Source organism: Tenrec ecaudatus, chromosome 4 (genome assembly GCF_050624435.1).
Source record: "Tenrec ecaudatus isolate mTenEca1 chromosome 4, mTenEca1.hap1, whole genome shotgun sequence".
Lineage (NCBI taxonomy): Eukaryota > Metazoa > Chordata > Mammalia > Afrosoricida > Tenrecidae > Tenrec > Tenrec ecaudatus.
The window spans coordinates 140,684,727-140,710,452 of record NC_134533.1 but is presented as its reverse complement, the minus strand read 5'-3'; the positions used below and the strand labels follow the sequence as shown (position 1 = coordinate 140,710,452).

Genomic DNA, 25,726 nt, shown 5'->3' with positions numbered 1-25,726 from the left:
TGATTGAATGTTGACCAATACTTTGGTCCAGTGGCTTCCTTTCATCTTCTTTTGCTACTTCTTGCGTCATTCAATGTTTTGTCCATAGAATCCTTCCACATTACAACTCAAGACTTGATTTTTTTTCAAGTTCGTTCAGCTTGAGAAATGCTAATAGTTTTGTAGCTCCATATCTTTGCACATTTCATTATAATGCTTTGTCTTTTCAAGCAACTCTTCGAAATATGTTTAGCTCTTTTTCTCTCCCCATTTGTTTTAGCTCCTCAACATTCAAGAGTAAGTGTCAGAGTTTCTTCTGACATATAGTTTGTTTTGGGTTTTTTGGTCTTTCTTTCTTGTGCTTTTTTTTCATGAGTAATGTCCTTGATGTCATTCCACAGCTTGTGTGGTCTTCGGTCTTTAGTGTTCAATCTGTAAAGTCTGTGCTCGAGGTGCCTTCAGACTTCAGGTAGATACACTCAGTGTTGTTCTTGGCTTTCTTAGACCTATTTTAATTTTCTCTACCCTTAGTTTGAACTAATATGTGAGCAATTGATGATCTGTTCTGCCCTGGCTCCTAACCATGTTCTGACTGATGACCTTGAGCTTCCCTTTAGCTGTTTCTTCCGATGGAGTTGACTTGGTTCCTGTGAATTACAACCATATGGTTCACAGTTCTCTGACATACACAGGGTCACCATGAACTGAAATCACTTTGAGGGTGGTGGACTTGCCCTTAAAAAAGATTTTTTAAAAATCTATATAATCAATGATATAGATTTATTCTTCCTTTCTTGGTGGCATTGTGGGTTATGTGTTGACCTGGTAAACTTAAAGCAATTTGAAGCTACCAGCCACTCCGTGGGAGAAAAATAAGGCTTTTTCAGTCCTATAAAGGTTACGGTCTCAGAAAGCCACAGGGCACCTCTACTCTGTCTTACAGGGTTGCTACGAGACAGAATCAGCTCATGGCAGTGAGTTGTAGGATTTTTCAGTCTTCCTTACACCTGATAGCATATCATCTTGGCATCACTATATCTCTCTCTAGCAATCCACTCTGTATATGGAAACAGTGAGACTTTATGTACAGATCTGTCAGTTGTCAAAAATTGTGTGTAAAGGAGAGTTTTAGTTCTCCATCTGGACCTGAGGAGTTCCCCCCCTAGGAGCAGATCTGCTCTTTCTAGCAAGTGCTGTAAGTTTTGAACCTGCAGCACAGGCTTGTTGCTCAATCAAATTGAGTTGAATCCATGGTTCACAATGTTTTCTACATCTTCCCGGGTGATCAGAACAGTCACCGTAAAGATAGAACCCACCATCGTCCCACCAGATACAGCCAAGGCATTTCAGTCTGAAAATAGAATACTCCAAAACAGCGTTGTTGGAAAATCATCACTCTGCTATTTGAAATTCTCTTCTGAAAATGTGCACTTTCTCAGGAGTGTGTGGGTTTAAAGATGAAAAAGACCACTGGGCAGAATTCCTTGTCATGTGAAGTTGTTTTGTAAATCAGAATGCGGCTCCTCCCTTGTCTTCATTGACATTATTTAGTTAATTGATTGATTGATTCATCCATCCATTCATTCATGTGCTCTTACTTTATCAAATACATAGCTTTTGAGTATCTACTCTTTCTCAGCCCCTGACTGCTGAATTCTTCTTCCTGGGAGGGATGTTGAAATCCAGGCAGGGCTGAGGACTTGGGCAGCATCCACAGACATTTGCTCAGATGTAAGGAGAGTACTGGATGTTTCTATGTGCGTGTCTTTGGCTCATCTTGTTGAAAGCACCTGTGTGAGATAGCTCAATATGGAATGGACTCAGGTCAAATGTAGTCAAGTTTTCATAAAAAATATATGCAATTTTAAATGAACGCTGACTCTGGTTAAGTATTAACAATCCAGTTGTGTGTGGAATGGAACTAATTGGCCCCCTTTTCTAACTGTGAACTTGGCGCTGCTTTCTTACGGCTGGCAGGGTCTCTTAGCTGTGGAACACAGTTACCGACCTCTCTGCAGAACGTGCTCTTTGCTAGCAGAGCACAGACAGGCTAGGTGTAGTGCTGCTGAGGAAGGCGGCGGTCCTCTGCTGAAAACAACTTGCTGTTCCAGGTGGTTACAAACTGCTCCGCACACACCTGCACTCAGCCTGTTCTTCAGCGGCCGCTTGGGGCTAGTATGAGGAGAGTGCCAGGGAGATAACGTGCAGCAAAGACTTCTGAGGCAGTGGCGCAGCAGGTGGCAAGGTGCTGATGAAAGGGGCACAAGCCGGACACCTCCCAAACAGCCCGCCTCACGTCCGCGCGCGTCCACACATGCACACACTCTCTTGTGCACAAAGCCGGCGAAAACGTTACTCCCGTGCACTCACACGTAGACACCACAGGTCCCTGCATTTCATGTGTGCACTTACATATGTAACCACACTTACCTATGGCCAGACATGCACGCTCACATTCATACACTCATGCGCACACATTCACACAAAACCGCTTACACACAGTTGTGCACACTCACACACCCATTCAAATACCCATAGTCTCATACATATAACCTCACACACATCCACCCACCCAGCATCTACACCCTTACACAATCATTAGCACAACTCACACATACTTACATGCACATCTCTATACACACGCTCTCTCTCGCTCTCAAACACACACAGGTTCAGACACACACATGCGTTTTTGCCATTTTTATCGTTATAGGGGATTGAAGTGCTTATTCAAGGGGAAACTGCTTTCTCCTAATATTGCCGTTGCCACTGAGCTCAGAAAGTGGACATCTGCTTGGGCATCATGTCCATTGACATCAAACTTCCCGAGGTGCCCTCTGAGGCTGCAGGCTCCCTATGGCTCACACCCAAGACAGTGGCTTTTGGGGGCAACCCTCAGTTCCAGAGCCAATGCCTAGGAATCAACGGGGCAAGTATGAAAATCCCTGTCCCCCACCCCACCCTGCCCCGCCCCAGCTGGGGACAAGGAGGCAGAGGGGGGTTGGCATTGCTCAAGGTCATTCCCGGAGGTGACGGGGGAAGAGCACGGGCTGGGAGCTGGCTGCCTCGAGAACTTGTCTACTCATGCGTTCAGCTGAGTTGACTCCTCAGACACCCCCAGGCACAAATGCTTGTTTGTGATTTCTCAACCACCTTGCACATTAATGAATTCTTTAATCAGACTCACGAGTTGTGTTTTTCATGATCTAAAATGACCCTTGGACTCAGGCCCCTACATGGTTCAGAGGAAGTAGCCATATATTTTGCATCTCATTTATCAAACTTTTATGAAGCAGCAGTCATGTGCATGCTTCATGAGCCAGGCCCGCTCTGAAACAGCTAGGAATGTAATTTTTCTGAGCACTATTTCATTGCTACCTCTCCGCGTGACAGGAAACAAAGCTAATCATACAAGTGAGACTCTGCCTTCAGAGAAGAAATTACAGAACCGTTCTCTTACAACACAAGCCCTTTCCTTAGAAGATGCAATTTATTCCGGGGTTTTCTGTGGACAAACCATTAGCCGTTCGGCCCCATAGGGCAGAGTAGAACTGCCCACAGGTTTCCAAGGTTGTAACTCTTCATAGACGCAACTGCCACATCTCGCTCCGAAGGAGCAGACCACTGAGCCTTTGGTCAGCAGCTGAAGGCTTAACCACTCCCCCACTAGGACTTTTTTTTTTTTAAAACAAAGGGGGCCTAGAATTCATTCCCTCAAATTTGTAACTGTGTAAGCCTTCCTGTGTTAGGTCACAGCCCAGAGTCAATTCACCCAGACCCATTGAGAGACCTCTCTTTTTCCTGTCTTTCTTCAAAGGAAAGCAACGAGGAGCCCTGGCGCATATTGGGTGACGGGTTGGGCTGCTAACTGCAAAGTCAGCAGATTGATACCACCAGCCTCTTCATGGGAGAAAGATGAGGCTTTCTACTCCTGTAAAGAGCTACCATCTCCTAAACCCACAGGGAAGACTCTACCATGTCCTACTGGGCGGCCGTGCACTGGGATCGACTCCACGGCAGGGAGGTTCTGCTTTTGAAGGAGCAGATTGCTGTCTTGTTAACGTCTTATTTTTGCGTGTGGTGAAACTACATCCATCAAAATATTCACCAATATGGTGTCTTAATCTTTCCGATTCCATGATATTGATTGCATTTTCCGTGCTGTGGACCCGTAACACTGTCCTTGCTCAAAATGATCTCTATATCATTCTCATCCCTCTCCCCGACACGCCGAGGAACCAGCAGCCATTTTTGGTTTATTTGTTTATTTAATAATGAATGAAATCATACAGTATTTATCCTCTGGGACTGATTTACTTGGCTCAGCTTGGTGTTTTCAAGGCTCCTCCGTGTTGGGCACGCAGCAGGACTTTATTTCTCCCACAGCTGAGCGATATGCTCTTGTGTGTGGTGCTCCATACTTCGCTATTATGTTATCCATTCATCGGTGTATGGGCATTTTGGTGGTTCTGTCTGGTTAATGTTTTGTGAACCATTTCTGTTCCTTTCTTCATGAAGAATGGTTTTCAAAGGGTAGCACCCCTCCCTGACATCAGTCTCTCCTGGAAACAGTTAGAAATGAAAATGCTCAGCACCCACCCCAGACCTGAGTCAGAACCTCTAGGGCAGGCGTTCTCAAACTATGGCCCGTGGGCCACATGTGGCCCGCCGAGGACATTTATCCAACCTGCCTGGTGTTTTTGCCCCGTTTGTTTTTTACTTCAAAATAAGATATGTGCAGTGTGCATAGGAATTTGTTCATAGTTTTTAAAAAAAATTATAGTTCGGCCCTCCAATGGGTCTGAGGGACAGTGAACTGGCCCCCTGTTTAAAAAGTTTGAGAACCCCTGCTCTAGGGACTGCGGCCCAGTGCTCTGGGAAGGTTTTTTAAATTTTTTTTTTCCCCTATGGAGAGCCAATGATCTGTAATGCTTGCTGTAGTTTTGAACTCCAGAAAAATACTGATGCAGAAGTTAGTGGGGTGGAAGCCAGCTCAGTAAGTGTTTTTAGGACTGGCTCCAGCTCGGCGGTGAGGGAGAAGCTCTGTGCTGTGTGATTCCCTGGCCAGGGGACAATGACAGGCTGGGGGCTGAGGTGCCAGGCAGGGAAAGGTGGCAGAAAGTAAGAAGGTAAACCCTCTCTCCACAATGGGGGCACTGCACGATTCACTATAAGGGGTCTGATGAGAGAAAAGTGCTTAATTTAGCAGTCCTTGGGCTTTGCTGCATCTTGGAATCACCTGGGGATCTTAAGAAATTATTGGTGCCTGACCACCAATCCCAGGCATCCTGGTTTAATTGGAAGAGTGTTACAAGCTCCCTAGTGTGTGGTCAAATTTGAGAGTGAGTGGTCTGAGCTGTAAGGAGGCGCTTTGGTGGCGTAATGTGTTATGCGCTGAGTATTCGCTGCAGGGTCAATAGTTGGAGCCCAGCAAAGAGGAAGGAGGATGCTGAAGGTCTTTAGCCACCGTGCCAGTGCCTCGGAAATCACAGGGGTCAGGCCTCCTCCTCCGCCTACACAGAAAGCTGAGCTTAGTGGTCAACGTTACCTAAGCAAGTGTACTGTGCTCATGCAGAAAAAAACCCTGGCTTTTATGAAGCAGGACTCAGGGGCAGAAAAACGCTTTTGCTGCTGAAATGGGAGCTGTGTTAAGATCCTGATACTCTTGTCTTAGTTTCCTAGTGACACAGTCACAAAATATCACTGACAGGGGGCTTTGAAGAGCGGAGATTTATTTTTGCACGGTTCTGGAGGCTGGACACTCAAGTCATGGGGCTGCCATGTTGATCTCTTCCGTGGCCTCCTCTCCTGGGCTCTGGGCCTGCTGGCAGATCTTCAGCACTTCTTTGTTCCTAGCAGGTCCTGCCATGACACCTGTCTCTCCACTATGTGGCTATCGGACTCTCGTTATAAAATACTACTTAGAAGTGATTGGGTTAAAGCCCACAATACACTGGTTTGGCCCATTAACATTAAGGAAAAGTTGTCTTTGAAAACTGGGTCATTTTTACAAGTACAGTGTTGGAGGGCTTCATCAACCTGTAACGTCCCATAATAGAGTAGCTACAGTTGTCCCCATTGAACCCAGCTACGGCCATTGAGTCAGCTCCAACTCACAGTGGCGCTCTCGAGGGTTTCTGAGGCTCTAAGTCTTCAGGGAATAGAGTCTCATCTTTCTCTTGCAGAGTGGCTGCTGGGCTTGAGGGCCTCGCAGTCAGCACGTATGTGACCGTACTACAAGACTCCATCAGGGTGCTCCCTATGTGGTCCCAATTGCTTGTTGGAGATCAACTATCCCCAGTGGCACAGTGGTTTATCAAATGTCGGCAATGACCTTGTTGCTTCATTTCTCTGAGCTCCATGGCAGACGTGAGGCTAATAAAGTCCTTTACTGGGAGGGTGGAGGGAGGGTGGGGCAGAAAGGGGGAACTGATTTCAAGGAGCTACATATAACCTCCTCCCTGGGGGATGGACAACAGAAAAGTGGGTGAAGGGAGACATCGGACAGGGCAAGATATGACAAAATAATAACTTATGAATTAGCAAGGGTTCATGAGAGAGGAGGGAGCAGGGAGGGAGGGAGGAAAATGAGGAGCTGATGCCAAGGGCTTAAGTGGAGATCAAATGTTTTGAGAATGATGAGGGCAATGAATGTAAAAATGTGCTTTATACCATTGATGTATGTATGGATTGTGATAAGACTTATATGAGCCCCCAATAAAATGATTAAAAGAAAACAAAAAATACAGCCCTTTATATATCTATTATAAGGTGAACATGAGGATTGATAATATTTACAGGGCACAAAGAACCTTGCGACCTCCCTGCTCTGAGTCTTTGTTTACTTGAGAAGCTAATTGTGAGCAGGATGCTGATGTCATGGTAGTCGTCCTTAGCTGTACATTGGACGCACATGTGAAGTTAGAAAACATTTCACACCTAAGTTCTTGCCCCAGAGATTTTGATGTCATTGGTCTGATGTGGCCTGGGTGCTGGATTTTAAAGACACATCCTGTGAGTTTACTCTACAGTCGATGCTAAGTAAGCATCACTAAGCTACCAGAATGTAGTGGCTGCCTCTGGTGTGCTCTCTGAGACTGTCTGATTAAGGGCCCTGGGCACCTTAGTCCAACTGCATAAACAAGGCCTGGGTCAGGCAGTCAGGAAGGCCAGGCAACCTTCCTAGCCTTACCCTATCTCCAATCGCAAAGGTTTCAGCCCTGTTCTAATGCCCAAATCCTTGCCCACTCTCATATTCCCCAGCTGCCATGAATAAATCTGCTCAGCAACCTCAGCAGCCCGCATGTCACAGGGCACTGTTTCTGAGAGGTGGGAGGTGCCCACACACCTACACCCGCTGGAATCCCCATGGCCTAGCCAAGGCTTCTCTCCCCAGTGTCTTGCTTCCTGGGGAGAGAAGTATCACTTCCATGAGGAAGGACAGGGATTTAGACACTAGTGATTACATTAGTGAGGTGAGGCAAGCACGGTCCGAGAGTGCTGACTCCACCCATGGGGACCCCATGTCACATCAGTGTTACACCTGATGCGTGCTTCTTGGAATGTTCAACAACTGATTTTTTCAAATTAAATCACCAGGTTGTTCTTCTGAGGCCCCGCTGGGTGGGCTTGAACCTCCAATTTCTCAGGTCGTATCCAGTTGCATTAATTGTTTGCTCCACTCAGAGACTCCTTGGAGGGTTGGTGGTAAATGGTGAGCCTTCCAGCTTTTGCCCACTAGAGAACCACATCCTTTGGGGAAATGGTGGTATGGGGAACTTACAATTAGAGCTTGAACATCATTGTCAAGCAAGAAGGATCTTGGGAAATTTTTCTAGCACTTGAAGTTGAATATACCACAGATGCTAAGCAAACCTGGCCCAGAGAATCTCACCGGGTTTGTTTTTTTTTCAATTTAAATAATATTATTGGGGACCCTTACAGATATCATAACAATCCACAAATCAATTATGTCAAGCAAATTTGTGCTTGTGTTGCCAGAGTCATTTTGAGCGAACCTCACTGGCTTTCTCTCAGTCTCAGCACCTTCTGGCACGATTACAGATCTGCCCAAGATGTTTACACTGTGACAGAGCGTGCGAACGTCACTGGGGCCAGATGTATTACTTTGCCTTAACCTTGCCTATCCCTAGACGACCCTCAGGGGTTGGGCAGGTTCCAACTCTTGAAATCCCAAAGAGATGTGTCTGAAGGCTTTGGTGACTGCAAGTCAATCATCTACAGCCCTACATGAGCTATCAAATGTGGACACCAGATTGGGGAGTCTGAGTCACCACTCCCTTGTTCCCTACCCTTTTCTCTTCATTATAGGAGGCTGTAACTGCAAGATCAGCAATTCAAAACCACCAGCTGCCTCTCAAGAGAAAGATGGCGCTTTCTACTCCCGTATAGAGTTGCAGTCTCAGACACGCATGGGCAATTCTACCCGGTCCTACAGAGTCACTTAGGGTCAGCATCGACTAGATGGCAGTGGGTTTGGTATTTTTCGGTAACTGGCTCTTGGGTCTTGGGCCATACCTGCCCAACAGTGTGTTGTCCATTAGTAGGTGAGGGAAAGACAGAGGGACTCTGAAAAGGACACTCAGTCCCAGGCCACCACTACCCACTCATGTAGATGGCATCCTTACCTTGCTCAGTCCTGGGCACCGTGCTCCATGATGCGCTCACCTCACACCCCAGCCACACACAGGTGTACTCTCTTCACCCTGTTAAGGATCTATCACCTGTGCCAGGCCATTCGTTATGGGTCCCTCCGGAGGGGCTGCCGTTCCCACTACACGCATGCTCAGCTCAGACTATGACGGGCTTGGTACCCTCAGCACCCTTCGTGCAGGCATGGTTTGGGATTGAATTAGAAAAGGAGGGAGTCATTGTGGGTTTGAACCTTTTCATAAGCCCACTGAGGCACCTTGGTGGCACAGGGGTTAAGTATACAGTCACTGCTAAACAAAAGGTTGGTGTTTCGAACCCTCCCACTGACTCCATGGGAGGAAGCCCATCTGTTTCTGTAAAGATTATAGGAAACATTATGGGGAAACTCTGACACGTGGGGTCTCGATAAGATGAGCTGACATCATAGCACATAAAAACAGCTGCATATACCCAGAAACTCCCTTCCGGCCCACAGTGCTTATGCAAGGTCAGTGGGGAAGCTCAAACTTAGGAGAGTGAGTGAGTTGGCAGCGTGCAACCAGCTTACAATTGACGAGGCTGTAACTTGAGCCCAGTTTTCTGCCAGGCAGTCTGGCCTTCTCTCCACCAATATAGCAACCTTGTCAGGCAATGCTGCTGGAAGCTATGTGGATGATCATGGGACTCTAGAGCAGTTGAGGATTCCCACATTGCCTGGCAGCAACCTCAGGTGTCCATGTGTATAACAAGATATGTATGCGGACAGCTGTCTGCTAACATGTTGCTTCTTATGTGTCAATTATATTATACTGCGGAGTCAGAATTGCCCTGAGGGCAGCTAACTCAACAATAGTTCAGCCCAGGTCTGTGGGTGACACATGCCGTTTGTGCCCACAGACTAACCCAAACGTTGGTAGCTTGAGTGCACTGAGCGGTGTCACAAGAGGCAGGGTTGGTGCGTCCCCTTCTGTAAGGACGGCCCAGCCAGGAAACCCATGGGCAAGTTCTATTCTGTGACACACAGACTTCCAAGGGTCACAATCAAGTCAACAATGGTGGGCAGAATGGGATGGGGTTCTTACAGCCGGGCTATAGATCCCCATTGTTATTCTCAATACTTCATGTATATTAATCATTACCATCCTCACAATAGTACTATGGTGTGGTAAAGTCATTCCCATATCTTATAGATGAAGAAATTCAGACCCTGTGTTAATTACATAATTTCATGTCAACTTGAAGATACATAAAAGTGTGGGGGGGTCGTAGTCAACCTGTCAGTCAGATCACAGCCTGACAGGGCCCCCTTGTTGGCATGGCCTTCTCCTAAGGAGGACCCTGGGAAACTTCCTGTCTCTCAGGGCCTTTGCCTTCCTGTTGGCTGTCCTGATTGCTGCCGGAGCCCTGGAGATGAACCCACTGCCCTTGGATCCACATGGCCTTGCACCCACCAGCCTGTGATAGTCCTGCATTCTGCATCACTGCATGTGGCTACGTGAGTCTTATGAGGGACTTATGGACTAGTATCAGACATGGACTTAATTTGGACTGGACTTGGATATTTTCTTGATATATAATTATGTCTTGATATAAAGCTCTTTCTTACACATAATGAATGTCACTGGATTCGTTTCTGTAGCCAACCTGGGCTAACACAATATGGTACCTTGAGAGTGAGGTACTAGAGAAACAAATCATGAAGATGGAGGCCGGAGGTCTGACATCTACCTTATGACAGTTTTTCTTCTTTGGCTAACTGGAAGTCAGCTAGGGCCACACTGTTTACTGGATTGTTTTCTGGAAAGGACATGGGAAGTGAAGATTTGGATTTCTAGACATTGTCTTTGGTTATTCCTGTCTGAGGTAGTGAAAATGAATGAGATAAATTTAAATTTTGATCTCAGGGATAAAGACACTCCTTGAAGTTCTCTGAGGCCATGTTGCATAGTCAAATGGCTGACCAAAAGTCTGGCCCTGACTTTATGCATCCTGAGGCCCAAGGACATATTGCATATGAATTATCGGGATAGTTTAGATAAGAAAGGACTGAATTGAATTCTTTTAAGAATGAGTTTAGGCTCTGGCTGTACTATAATTTTACTGCTTCCCCCCTTACTTATCATTATTGATATAATGTGTGATCGAACTGATTATTGGGAAGTATGAATATTTTGTAAGCCCACTGTCATCAGACATTAAATTGGACCTGTTAAATAGGTTAATAGGAAAACAAAGCAACCGTATACAACCAGACAACAAAACAGCAACAACAAACCACTGACAAAGAACAAAACAAAACACATTAAGAAAAGCTTGTAGTTAGTTCAAGGATTGTTTGTTGACCTTTAGGAGTGTTTTCCAGTCCAGTCTGTTGGGGCACCACGCCCTGGCCCCAAAGTCCACTTTCAGCATTCCTTGGGGACCTTGCTGCTCCATTCCCTTGTTGTTCTGCTGCACTCCCCCAGTGCTTTGCCTCGGTGTGGTGGGATCAGGTCAGGTGCAATTCCCACACTGTGTCTTTGGTGCTGTCCCCTGTAGCGCCACTGGTCATTCAGGGGTATCATGTCTCATAGTGGGGCCAGCCATGTAGTCCTCTCTGTGTACGGTTTCTTTATTTTCCTCTGTCTTGTTTTTGTGCATGTTATTATCTCCACAGGTCTGTCTAAATAAGACAGGCTGGATGAACTAACTGGAGGAAAAACAATGGGACCAACAGTTCCGGGGGGACTTGGGATAGGGGAAGGTGGGGGGTAAGGAAGTGGTGTTAACAAACCCAGGGACAAGGGAACAACATGGAATCCAAATTGGTGGTGGGGGGCAGTGGCAGGCCTGGTAGGGAATGATCAAGGGTAAGGTTACGTAAAGAAGAGGTATAGCTGTAACCCAGGTGGGGACGGAGCATGATAGTGGGGCAGGAGGAAAGTCAAGGGAAATAGAGGAAAGAGTTAGGAGGCAAATGGAATTTATAGAGGTCTAGACAAAGACATGCACATGCAAATATATATATATGAGGATGGGGAAATAGATCAATGTGTCTATATTTATAAGTTTAGTATTAAGGTGGCGGAAGGACCTTGGGCCTCTACTCAAGCACTCCCTCAATGCATGAATACTTTCTTCTATTAAATTGGCACTCTATGATGCTCATCTTCCTGACACAACTGCTGAAGCCAAAGCAGGTGAACAAGTAAATGTGGTGAAGAAAGCTGATGGTGCCTGGCTATCAAAAGAGATAGTGTCTGGGATTTTAAAGGCTTGAAGATAAACAAGCGGCCATCTAGCTCAGAAGCAACAAAGCTCACATGGAAGAACACACCAGCCTGTGTGATCACGTGGTCCCAAAGGGATCAGTTATCAGGCATCAAAGAACAAAAAAATCATATCATTGGCTGCACACCTCCATGATACGATTGCTGAGGACAAACGGATGCATAAGCAAATGTGGCGAAGAAAGCTGATGGTGCCAGGCTATCAAAAGAGATAGTGTCTGGGGTCTTAAAGGCTTGAAGGTGAACAAGCAGCCATCTTGCTCAGAAGCAACAAAGCCCACATGGAACAAAGCCCAGCCTGTGCGATCACGAGGTGCCAAAGGGATCAGGGATAAGGCATCATCAAAAAAAAATCTTACCATAGTGAATGAAAGGGGAAGTGCAGAGTGGAGACCTAAAGCCCATTTGTCAGCCCCTGGAGACCCCCTCACAGAGGGGTCTAGGGGAGGAGATGAGTCAGTCAGGGTGTGATGTAGCACCGATGAAGAGTACAGCTTTCCCCCAGATCCTGGATGCTTCCTCCCCCTCAACTACCATGATTTGAATTCTACCTTGCAAGTCTGGATTGAGCAGAGGTTGTACACTGGTGCATATAGGAGCTGGAGGCACAGGGAATCCAGGGTGGATGATACCTTCAGGACCAGGGGGTGAGGGGCGATACTGGGAGAGTAGAGGTTGAGTGGTTTGGAAAGGGGGAACTGATTACAAGGATCTACATGTGACCTCCTCCCTGGGGGACAGACAACAGAGAAGATGGTGAAGGGAAACGCCGGATAGGGCAAGATATGACAAAATAATAATCTATAAATTATCAAAGGCTCATGAGGGAGGGGGGAGCGAGGAGGGAGGGGGGGAAAGAGGACCTGATGCAAAGGGCTTAAGTGGAGAGCAAATGCTTTGAAAATGATTAGGGCAAAGAATGTACTGATGTGCTTTATACAATTGATGTATGTATATGTATGGATTGTGATAAGAGTTGCATGAGCCCCTAATAAAATGTTTTAAAAAAAAAACAATTCAGCTGGGAAAAAAAGAATCTACTCCCTGGGGAGTATAGCCTCCTCCCTGGGGGAGGGACAGCAGAGAAGAAGGTGGGGTGAGACATTGGACAGTGTAACATATGACAAAATAATAATAATTTATTAATGATGAGGTTCATGAGGTAGGGGGGAGTGGGAAGGGAGGGGGAAAATGAGCAGCAGATATTAAGGGCTCAAGTAGAAGGCAAATGTTTTGAGAATGATGATGGCGACAAATGTACATATGTTCTTGACACAACGGATGTATGTATGGATTGTGATAAGAATTGTATGAGCCCCCAATAAAATGATTTTTAAAAAATAGGTTAATAGGAAATGCCTGCAAAGAAAGCTAAGCAAAGGTAAGGCCCAACCCAAAACCTGAGTGTTGAGAACATTTGTATTTGAAGACTTGCCTAGAGAACTTATGGCAGAAAAAAAAAAAAGAGAGCCATTTGGCTTTTTGAATTTTCAACTAGTGAATTGATTGTTCCTGACGCTGGAGAAATTTGTAGCCATGAAGAAATTCTCCTCTCTAGGAATTAAAATTAAAGGGAGCCCATGGGAAGCCTGAAAGGCTCACTAGGTGACCACCTGGATCCACTTGTTGAGTGGAAGTGGGAGAAATTCAGCAATGAAGAGATGGGTTGAGTCTTGCCACTGCTACCCCTGGACCTTGTTCACAGGGACTAGAGGAGAGATGAGAACAGGTCGGCTGGTCTGAAGTTAAAAGAGTTGTGTGGATCCAGAGCCTATGGCATGACCTAGCTCAAGGGACCTAAGGTTGTTGAGAATTTGTGAAGGGGCCCATGGCCAAAAGGCAAGGTGACCAATGGGCACCCTAGTGAGACTAAACAAGGTAGCCCACGTTGAGTTTACCAGAACCCAACCAGATGAAGGTACGATTTCTGAGCCTGTGAATTGGTGCATACTGTTGCTGACTATCTGGATGGCCTGTCCTGATTTGACTTTGCTTATGAAAGCAGACTCACAAGGTTACAGCTGGAATAAACATTCTTCATATCAAGAACATGTTTGTTTCCTCACAGCACTGGGGTGATACAAATGGGCAGGACAGAAATTGGATACCCCAAATTGGGGGTTTGGGGTGAGGTGTAAAGGCATGAAGTTGCTGGCTTACAAACTTTCATGGGTGGGGGAATATGTAGACAGGATTATTGGATTATGGTGAAGGTATTCACATAACTGCAATTGTTAGGTTTAGAATATTTTTGTGTTGTTCACATATAGAATACCATGCTTAAATGAGGCGGGCACATTTTCAGTTGCATGCATTTTTGTTTTATCCTGTTAGGCACAATTGTGATTTTATTAGTGTTTTGTTTAAAAATTACGCATGGCTAAAGAGTTATGTAAAGATGTTAAGTTGACAAGGGGTGCTCTGTGGTAGTTACATAATTTCACGTCAACTTGAAGATATATAAAAGTATTCAACCTGCCAATTAGGTCACAGCCTGGCAGAGCCTCCTTGTGGGCGTGGCCTTCTCCTAAGGAGGATCCTGGGAGACTCCCCACCTCTCTCTGTCTTTCCTTTCCTTTTGATGGACCCTGGTTGCTGCCAGGATCCTGAGATGTCCTCACTGCCATCTCGTGGTTGTCATTGCTTTTTAGTGGTGCACAGTATAAGTATCAAAGTCTCTTTATCCATTCTCCCACTGGTGGGCATTTGGGTTGTTTCCATCTCCTTGCTGTAGTGAGCTGGGCTTCAATGAATATGGGTGCCTATGTATGTGTCCATGCTCTGACCCTGACTTCTGGAGGACATGTACCCAACCGAGGGATGGCTGGTTTCCATGGGATTCCCACTCCCGCTTGGTCGAGGGAGTATCACAGCACTCTCCATCATGAGGAGAGTTGCATGACTTCAGGGGTGGCCCCTGCATGACCGAAGGAGAAGGCTCTTATCTGATTGTTGGATCTTTGGACGGCTGGCCTTGAAGAGCCCTTCCAGCTGTGGCATATGGGGATTCTTTCGGAAGCCTTCCCTGATTTTGCCAACTCATTTTTCTTCTCTTTCAGCTTTTGGAAGTTTTTTCTTTTCTTATTCTAATTTTAGTGAATTGATTGACTACTGCTTAGTTATTTTGACATATTAAGAATCTTCCATTATTATCCAATCTCCCATTATTATTTAATCACTGATCTAAGTAGTTCTTAAGCTCGTCAAGGGCAAGAATTATACTTGGTCACCCTATACGCCCTAGAAGGCTTCTTACGCTGACAGTAGTTAATACATGCCTGCTTTACTTTAAAGACTGTAGAGACACCTTTTGAATGATTTAGTTTTATCTGACTGTGGCTCATTGTGAAGTACTCAGCACCCATTGGTTCTTCCCTGAAGACTGAACTTATCCTTCAGGTCATGATAGTGGATGCTCTCGGTGCCCTAACAAGATCCTCATCACCAGGGCGGGCATCTCCCCAACCTCGGTGAGGGTTAACTATCCTTGGTTCACAGCTCCCCACTTTCTAGAGAATTGCTCTAAGCTGAAAGGAAACCACCCTGACCCAGGGGTTCTACCCCTGAGGCAGTCTGCCAAAGCCCAACTCTGGTGGGGACAGAGTATGATAGGCCCACCCCCTTTCCTCCGTCATGATCTACTTTGTGAGGTTGTTAGCACTGCCACACTTCTCTGAAGCCAGGCTCCAGACAACCCCCTGCTTGTCTCCTGCCTTTGCCCACCACTCTCCTTTCATTCTCCTCCCACTGAGAGTTTCCCCCAGTCAATTGGTTGCCAAGATCCCTTGGCTCAGTTTCTGCCTCTTTTTAAAGTTAGACCGGACACTTGAATTTTATTCTAATTTGACCCTTCATTGCATCCACCAGTTTTGCTTGTTTGTTTTACACCTATTCAGTCTCCTTGCTCTGGGATGGAATTGCAGAAGTTTCAACCAGCAGGATGGTTGATGGGCTTGCCAACACCTTCTTTAACCTATTCTTGAAGACTTGCTACACAGCTCAACCCTTGAACTCACTGCCATTTAGTCGGTGTTGACTCATAATTATCCTATGGGATGGGGTAGAACTGCTTCCTTAGGTTTCTGATACCATCAGTCTTTATGGGAGTAGACAGCCTCATCTTTCCCCAGTGGAGCAGCTGGTAGGTTCACACCCATTGACCTTGTATGACCTTCATGACACACATTTGTATATTAAAGGCTCTAAGAAGTCTTACGGGTATCAAGCCTATTTAGTTGTCAATGTTGCCCTAATGGAGTTTGATCACAGAGTGCTTTCCACATATGTGCCTCCCAGCATAGCCCGCAAACTCCAGACCTATTTGGGAAGTGATAGGCAAAGAGAAAGTCAGTTTTGTGGGTTTTAGAAATTATTCATAGGATAATCCTAGTTCTAGACGAGGACAGAAAGACCATGAGGGCAGCCTTTGCCTGCCCAAAGCAACTTTGTGAGTGTTCCATAGCTGGGGTACCAGGAGTTCTCCTCCTTCTCCTAATGACCTGGACTCTTCAGATGTGTGTTGTGCAGGGGCTACATGGGACCCAGGCATCATCGTTGTGGATGGTGAGGTTAGATGGAGGAAGAGACCTGCATTTTGGGCCTTCATGCTCTGCTGGCATTGAAAGCAGCCCCATAGGTGAAACCTGCTTTTGCCAGGATTACCTTGTAGCCCCGTATCCTGAGAAGCAGGGACATGCAGAGGGCAGGCAGCTCCACCCTAGAGAGCCCTAAGTCAGGACTTGAGCTGTGGACAGTTCCCCATCTCTTCTATAGCCAGAGAGATAAGAGGCAGAGGAAAGGGAATATGCACAAGTGTAACGGATGCTTCCAACAGGAAGTGGGGGGCAAGCAAGGCTCATTAACCCAGGAAAAGAAAAGGACTATTGTAACCTGTAATGAGATCTGATGGTTCAGAGAATCTCTCAAGGAACCTGCTGTCCATTGGGGAGGAAGGCTCAGAAGCCATCAAGCCTGCTATACTCTGATGTGTGAGTGCTGCCCAAGAGGTTTTGAAGAACCGGAGTCTGCAAGGAAAAATCAGACCCAGACACAGGACAGAGGGACAGAGAAGGAAAGTGACAAGGACATATTGCACAGTTGCAGCACAGGCCAGAGACAAGGGGGCCTGATTTTGTTGTATTTGTACAATTTAGAATGTTGAGACATTGGAAACACTTTAAACCTTTAGCAGTAAAAGCCAGGTAAACAGATGAACCAGTGCATGTTGCTACTGTTGTTAGGTGCCATGAACATCATTGTGATTCATAGTGACTCTATGTGCACAGAACAAAACGGCCCAATTCTGTGACATCCTCACAATCACTGCGATGTTTGAGCTCATTGTGTCAATAATCCATCTCATTGAAGGTCTTTTATTTGGGCTGATCCTCTGCTTTACTAGGCGTGAAGTCCTTCACGGGGGACTATTTCCTCTGATAGTACGTCCAAAGCCTGTGCGACTAAGTCACATCATCCTTACTTCTAAGGAACAGTCTATGCTAGCTGAACTTGCTTCAAGACAGGCTTGTTTTTTGTTTTGGTTGTCCATTGTTCTTTCAATGCTCTTCACCAGCCCTGAAATCAAAGAGACCAATTCGTCTACAGCCTTCCTGATTCACTTGCATCCGAGTTGACTAAACAGACTGTGAGTTGAGTCAGACACTCCTTAGTCCTTAAAGTGATAGCCTCGCTTTTTAACACCATCAAGAAGTCTTTTGCAGCAGATGTTCCAGTACAATGTGTCGTTATTTCTTGACTGCTGCTTTCTTGGGCATTGATTCTGGTTCCAAGTATCAAAGTCTTTGCTCCACTTATCCTGGTGTTGCTTCTTAACTGAGTTGTGAGGGTTTTTGTTTTCTCTTTGTTAAAATGCAATCCCTACTGAAAGCTGTCGGCTTTGAGCTTCATCAAACTTCTTGTTCTGTTCACTTTTATCCAGTGAGATGGTGCCACCTGCATATTGCAGGTTGTTGAACCTTTTTCTAATCCTGATGGTGCGTTATCTTTCATACAGTCGAGCTTCCAGTATGATTTGCTCACATACACATTGGATAAGTAGGAGAAAAGACGCAACCCTGATGCGCACTTACCTGATGTTGAACCACGCAGTGTACCTTTACTCTGCTCTACAAGGAGAGCCTCTCGGCCTATGGACAGCCTTCTCATACGTACTCAGGAACTCTCTTTCTTTACAAGACGAATCATTGTTTGGTCTGACCCACACAGTTGAATGCTTTTGCATAGTCTATAGAACATAGGTAAATATCTTCCTGAGGTTCTTTCATTTCAGTCAAAGCCAACTGAGATCAATAATGTTACCACTCATTCCATACCCTCTTCTGAGGTCAGCTGAAATTTATCTGTGCATGTGCTGCTGCAATTTTTAAAATGATCTTCATTGAATTATTTTCTGCAAGCTTGTACTTGTGTGTGATTTCAGTGATTTTGTTTAATAATTTCGGCTGCTATTTTATCACTTTTAAATTGATTTATTTTAAAAACATTTTTATTGTGAATTGGATGAAAGTTTACTGAGTAAAACAGCTTTCCATTCAACAATTTATACCCCCTCCTTTTCATTTTATTGATTGCCATCCCCAGATCGTAACTCACTTATCCCACTTCTTCCCTCTTTTTCCCATTTCCCTTCCTCCTTTCTTACCCCTTCTGAACTTTGTGCTTGGATAAATGCTGCCGCTTTTATCTCAGGTGCTTGCCTCGCTAAGATGTGCGTACCTTTCTAGTGTCATTCTCTTTGTAGACTTGTCTATTACCTGGCTAACAATTGAACCGTGGAGGCTTCCAGACCCCAAAATACAAAAGGTCTTTGGGGTTTCATTAATCCCAAGTCAACTAGTGAGCCTGGCTTTAAATTTTTTTAAACTATTTTAAGTTTTGGTCTACATTTTCTCTCACCCTATCCTGGATTTTCTCAAATGATCCCTTTTAGGGCATCTGCTAGTTATAGCCAAGCACCATCTAATTCTGTTCTCACAGCTGTAGAGACTGATGATCATGTGGTCCATTAGATTATCGGACTAAATATTTCCATGCACATTCAATATTTTTCGCCCTTTATTTCCTCTGGACAGCAAGAGTTCAATAGCTGCATCTATGATGACCGCTCATGAGCTTTTAAGACGCCACTCGATATTTACAAACGGTCAGGTGTCGAACATTGACTTTGCAGGCTCGGCTATGGTAATTGGCTTTGGAAGATTGCTTGTCTTTGGTGTGAACAACAAATATGGATCCTTCCCGGGGGTTGGCCAGGTTGCCATCTCCGAATTTCTCGACACTTTCCCAGTTGCACCTAGTTGTTGAAATGTTTCAACTGGCACTCACATCTGAAACTCCTGCCTGGCACCAGTGTCATCAGTGTAACTCAGACTTCTTCCCTTAGCACCATTGGCGCTTGATCGCGTGCTGCTTTGTGGTGCCATTAAATGTTAACCAATTCGTTCTGGGGTGTGTACGCCATCTTCTTTTAATGCTGGCTGCATAGTTCAATATTTTGCCCAGATTACAGGCGGAGGGTTGAATGTTCCTTTTCAGTTTCTTCAGCATGAGAAATGTCAAATCCTTTTGGTGTTTTAACCTCAGGTCATCTTTGCATGTTGTATTAACACTTTACTTTGTCTTCCTGACCGCCTCTTGGAATTCTTCTGTTTGGCTCTTCATCATCTCCTTCACTCTTTGGTCCAACAGCTTTGCTTCCCTAAACTGACTCTACTTACAGAGGCAGTTCTGGCCCGGTTATATTTTGAGTGTCTTCCAACTCGGGGGCCGATCTTCTGGCACCGTATCAGACAACGTTCGGCTGTTATCCATATGATTTTTTTTCTTTTTGTTTTGCTTTGCCAGAGGTAGATTGTCAGGGCTTAGTTTGGGAACTCTCCTGACACCTTCCCATCATGGTACTAGGCATACTGAGGGCATAGCTTCCTGAATCTCACCAACATGAAAGCCGTCAAAGTAAAACCAACGGACAGCGAGTGGTGGACATTTTACGCACAAAAGAGCAATAGACTGTGAAATGATGCTTACAAAGACATCTATAATGATATGAAATTCTAGTAATAAATGAAAAGGAAAGATGTTTTTAAAGAGATAGCTTGACTGTGTGTGTATAGTATGAAAGAGAACGAAATGTTAAAAATATGTATTTAAAAATGAGGTTATGAATAATTTTGATTTTTAAAAACCCTTTTCTAAATTTTCCTAATGTTATACACTCATCGTGTATTATGCTTATTTGCAGAAGATTCTTACAAGTTTTGAGATGAGAGAGCATGTTGGCCTTGGATCATCAAAAGATACTTCCTGGAATAGCTAAGCATTGAAAAGGGTCCTTTGAAAAATGACCAGTCATGTATGCGAGGTTGATTGGGCAAGTCTTGCTTGTTCACTGGACAGCTGGGGAGCCTGAGACCTGGTAGGTCAATGCTGTGCCCAGAATCACACAGGGGGCATTAGTAGTCAGGATAATTGCCCACCTCCCAATTCCATGCACGTGGGTTCTTCATTAGGCCCAGCTGCTTCATGAACGGAAGTGCCTATGGACATCTGCTTACTATTCCTCAGCCCTTGTTCTCTGATTATTTATCTAGAGTGACTGGGACACTTGCCCCGGCCAAGCTGCCTTGTTCCCAGCTTGCCATATGTCTTGGCAGCCATTGCTCTGAATCACTGGGACAGCCTCTCGGAGCTGGGAGCCTTTGTAGTCCATCTTCACTGCTCCCGTGCGATGAGCACAAAGCAGATATTCTTTGCTCCCGCACAGGTGTCTCATGCTAGGAGGAACTCGGGAGGCCCAGGGTGCTTTCCCGAAGCAGACATTCTTGATGTGCTCAGAATGTGCATTAGTGATTCTCTGCAGGATTTCTGGGGGAGATGAACAGGAGGAACTGTATCCAAGAAGCAGAATGTGCCATCATGGCTACAGAGAGCAGCAGTAGGTGACGTATGGAGCACAGGCTCGTTGGTGTCAAGTGCCACGTCATGCCACTGCCACCACCCTCTTCTCGAAGCTCCATTTTCTTTATTAAATTGCAGGACTGTTAGGAAAATTAAGCCCTGTGACAAGGATGATCCATGTTTATTACTATGCCTAATAATGATGATGACTTTATGTAACAACAAACCATTTGCGACTTGTTACTGAATATAGGTAGGTAATATTTTATATCATTCTAAACCTGCCCCGATAATAGGTCCAGCATGGGGCATGGAGGGGCAGTTGACAACAACTGCAGCGATTTGTGGGGGCTGTCAGGTGAAGAGCCTTGCTGTCGTTAGGTGCCAGGAAGTCCATTGCTCCGAAGGTTGCCAGCACTGACGCGACGTGGCAACAAAGGGGTCAGGATTGGCCTTTGGGTGGGTGGTATGGGCACCCTCCCGGGTGGGCCCTCCTGGGTGGGCCCTCGGTGGGCCCTCCCTACAGAAGGGCGATCGCCCTGCCCACCAAAGCTCTGCTGGGGGATGCTTTTCTTTTCACTTCTGGGTCTCTCCCCGCACTATTCTTCAGCCTAGAATGGCTTCTTGGCTTGTCGGAGTTCCAACATGCCTCGGTTTCTGTTGTTAGGTGCCATGGAGTCTATTTTAACTCACAGGGACCCAGTGTGACTGATTAGAGCAGACCCCTCTCCACAGGCTTTTCCAGACTACCGTAGGAACAGGTCACCAGATCTTTGTCCCTTGGAATCACGAGGTGGGCTCAGAACACCTGCCTTGCCATTAGCAGCCGAGTGCTTTACCTTGGTTCCACCAGTGCTCCTGGCCATTCTCTTAGGCCTGCTCAGATCCACTGCTGCCTTTCCTGCTGGGAATCACTGGACTGGAGCATCCCCATTTCTCCACGCCCACTTGGACCTCTGTCTGAGAAGCTATGCAGAGTAATCGGGAAAGTGGTGGTACCAAGCAGAACTGAGTGTGAATTCTGGTTCTGCCATGTATCAGTCTTGTGGCCCTGGGAAAGTCATAGAACTGCTCTGAGCGTCCATTTCATTATATGAAAATGTGATTTAAAAAAAAATTACCCCAGAGAGCTCCTGTGACAGCCGCGAGTCACTGTGACCTGGAGTGGCAGCTGGGCTCTGTGGTGGCGGTGGTTGCTTTCTTACTCTGCTCTGGGAACTTGGCAAAGAGCTCTAGTGCCGTTCCCTTTTCTGTCTGTGCACATGAGATAGACTGACCCCATCCACTTCATTATCCTCCCAAGCCATCCCTGTCAGGGTGTGTTTGAGGCCATTGTTACAGAAGGACAATAAAGAGAATGGTTTTCATGCCCAGAGAAACAGATTGTGATGGCGATTTGGGGTGTGGGCTGGGGTGGGCAGCGGGGAGAAGGCGCTGAAGGGAAGGGAAGGAAAGAAAAACATAAAAATTCCACAGGTGATTTTAATATTAAAATACTTAGCACGCATCCAAACAGACCGCAAAAAGGAAACTTTGGGCTATAACACACTAATTTTCAGTGATGCTGATGCTTTTACTCCCTTAAACGCTGGCCTGGAGGGAGGGGGTGGAATGGGAAGCACCCTCTTCACACCTCGAACAGAGTGCATTGCCCAGACACGCCCCGTGACCTCCCACCCTCCCCGAAAAACGAAGTCAAATGAAACAAAACCCAAAATATAAGCTTAGATCTGTGGTGTTTGCCGATTGCCATGGTGTAAATATTTTCATCATAACTAATTTCAGTCTGCCAAGGTGATATCACTGAATGCAGAGTCTGGAAGATGTGCACAGAATACATTTGGACAGACCCTGAGAGCTGGTTGGATCCAGGTCCTACAGACTGTTGGGAGTAGGTGCCATCATCCCCCTCTAGAGGGAGGAACCAACTCAGAGGGGCTAAGCGATCTCTACACTCAGCCAGCTTTTAAGGGGAGACCAGCAGTTCTGGCTCAGCTGTCCTTCTCCAGAGTCCGTGTGCTTTTTGCTTTTACCTGAAAGTGGGGTTGTGATGAGGATTGCGCGTAGTGAGGGTGTTGCTGTGCCATAGCGTCTGGAACACAGTAGGTGTTTGATCCACGATGACTGTTGGGAACTGATTGTCAAGATAGTGCCGGGCCCAGCTGGGCCAGCACTGGGGTGGAGATTTCAGCGGCTGCTCCTCCCATCTGTCTTCGTCCTGCACACAGTTCCCATCTTCCCTGATTTCCCTGGTACGAACATTTAAGAAGTGCCTCTTCTGTTAAATCGTAACTTCTGCAGCTGCCAGAGGGCAGTCTGAGATTCCACATCACTGAGCTCAAGGTTTCAGAAACACTTTCAAGACGGTCCATGTCCCAAACACAAGGGGCATCCATCCTTTTGAACTGGTCACCAGCTAGGGGAAAGCAGGGTGCATGTGTCCTTGGTGGTCATCTGCGAGGGCTGGCAGCTTCCGTAGAATTTGTGTGATCTGCAAAACTTTTCTTTTCATTTCTTAATGTCAACACTTCAACTGTTTTCTCGTCTTCTTTTTCTCTCCCATAATATGCCACGTGGGGAAGAACCATCCTTTCTTGCGTGGAAATATGATTTCAGCTTGGTAAGAAGAAGACCTTGTATTTCTTCCTCCTCTGGCCCCCTTGCTGGGTCTATCTCTGACTGTTCTGGATCCACCACAGTCAACAGTCTCAAGCTCCAGCCTCGGTCCTTAACTGGATAATGCTCAGGGAACTGGGCAGGTGGGCAATGCGTGCCCAATGAGAAAGGTGGTCCCTCTGCTCTCAGAGTCTCAACCTTGATTCAGACCCTTTTAATCTCTCATCCACAGCCCTCTGCATCATTGTGGGGCCCAGTTCCAAAGGAAAATGTGAGTGCCTCACACAGTAACTATTCAGACTTCAAGATCAGAACAGTAGAGCCTTAAATAACCCCAGGTTCATCCAGGCACGGTGTCTGATGCAGCTGCATGGGCCTCGGGTGCATAATGCCAGCCCTGCCCTTCCCTACATGATTCCACTTCCGCTTAGCAGGTCTCCAGACCCTGTGCTCTCGCTCCTCCTTAAACTCTCTTCACCATACCCCAGTGGCAGAAACACAACCACAGTTTTTATTGTGAAGGAGGTGGAGGCGCACGTTTCAGAATATCAACTTTGCATCCAACAGTCCAACCCCACCGAATCCCCTCCCCCATGGACTATAGTCCTGTTAGACCAAAGTCCACACCTGGCAACTCTAGAGTGACTCTGAGATAAACAGAACCCGATTCTGGAGGTTCTCAATTGTCCCCACTATTGGGACCCGGCAATCCTTTGTTGTAGAGTTTATCCTGCTCAGTGTAGGATGTTCAGCAGAATCCTGTCTCTACTCGTTACATGCTAGTAGCTCCCTTGAATCACGACACACACACAAAAAATGTCTGGGGTTGTTGTCTAGTGGGGTAAAATGGCTGAGAGTTGGGAACCCCTGCCGCAGGTCCAATCTTTGAAGACAAGGGTTGAGCCCAGGGGATCATGGGCAGCATTAGAGATAGGGACCACATATCATTGAGCTGGGGCATGACTGGGGGTAGAAGGTTGCAGCCAAAGTATAATGCACCTTCTCAACATCTTTGCCCCCCCCCCCACTTCCCTGAGACCTAAAAAACTAAACTTACTACTGTTTTTCATCTGTTTGTATTTTCAGCATAAGCTAACCTTCGAGGGTTTGGCGGGATTTTCAAGATCACCTATACTTGGAAGTAATTTGCATTATAGCTGCGAAGTCTGATGATTTGTCCAACAAGGTTGACACGGTTGCTTTTGTGGACCCAGTCCCCACCCCCTTCGACAAGGCAGCATTGCTGAGGTTTTCTTTGAGGGGCCAAGCCTCCGAAGCCTGGGCCCCAGTGCTGGGCTTGGGCTGCCCCGCCCTCCTGTTTTGGGTGGTGACGTCAGGGACCCACGTGGGCCAATCAAAATTAGTCATGTGGTTTGTGCTGACACTCTTGGGAGAGCGGTCCTCTCCTTCTTTATGGAGTTCCTGGCTTTGTAGGCTGGAGGCTGGAGTTCTTGATGTCTGCTCACCCAGGGAGCTGGATTAAAGGAAAGGCTTCAGGGAACAAGGCAAGCTGTGGAATGAGAGCCTGGGACCTGGAGGGCTCATCCGAGCTCCCGAGTCTAGTCGGGTCTGCTGGCAGACATCCATCGCCTTCCACGTTTCAATATTGTGAGCTCACAAAGTCTTTTTTGTGGTTCAGCCAGGTTGCGTTGGGTTCCTGACACTTGTACCCAAACAAGTTGTGCCACACTGGGGGCTGTGAGCACATGAAAGTTCACCTACCCATCTTTCCTGACGCCAAGATCAGGGCTTATTGGCAATGAGATGCTGCCCCTGAAGGCTGTCCGGGCTTTGGCAGGGCTGGTTTTGTGCTTGAAGACCCCAGGACTCAGCGCTTGCCCCAGCAAGGGGTAAAATGAGACAGCTTTCTGGTTCTTAGTGGCACATACTTACTATGCCAGTGTGTGGTTTCTCCACTGCTCATTAATGCTTTTGTGTGAAACCGCTACCTAGAGATGCAGTGAGAGGCATATCTCACAAATCTCTTAAACTGACATAAAAGAAAAGCTTTGATTTTTCCCCAAATCCAGGCTAGAAAGGGTAGCTTCTCTGTTTCAAAAATATTTATCTTTTTAAACCCAGAGTTCCTCAAGTAAGTCTTACTTTCAGCCATTAAAGTGAGCTGTTAAAAGCAGGCAGAAGTGGAGAGCTACCAAAGTGAGTCCAAAAGTATCGCTACAGAAACATAAGACACATTTACTTTAAAAAATCAACGCGTGAAGCAATTGTTTCTTGACATAGCCTCCTTCTAGGGGGGTCCACTTTGGAAGGCAGTGTTTCCATCTCTTTTAACC

General features: G+C 46.2%; 1 pseudogene; it reads left to right on the top strand.

Moving 5' to 3' along the window:
• Positions 1-2,782: 2,782 nt before the first annotated feature.
• LOC142446060 (NADH dehydrogenase [ubiquinone] 1 beta subcomplex subunit 10 pseudogene) overlaps positions 2,783-25,726 on the top strand; it is a 111,247-nt pseudogene continuing 88,303 nt past the window's right edge.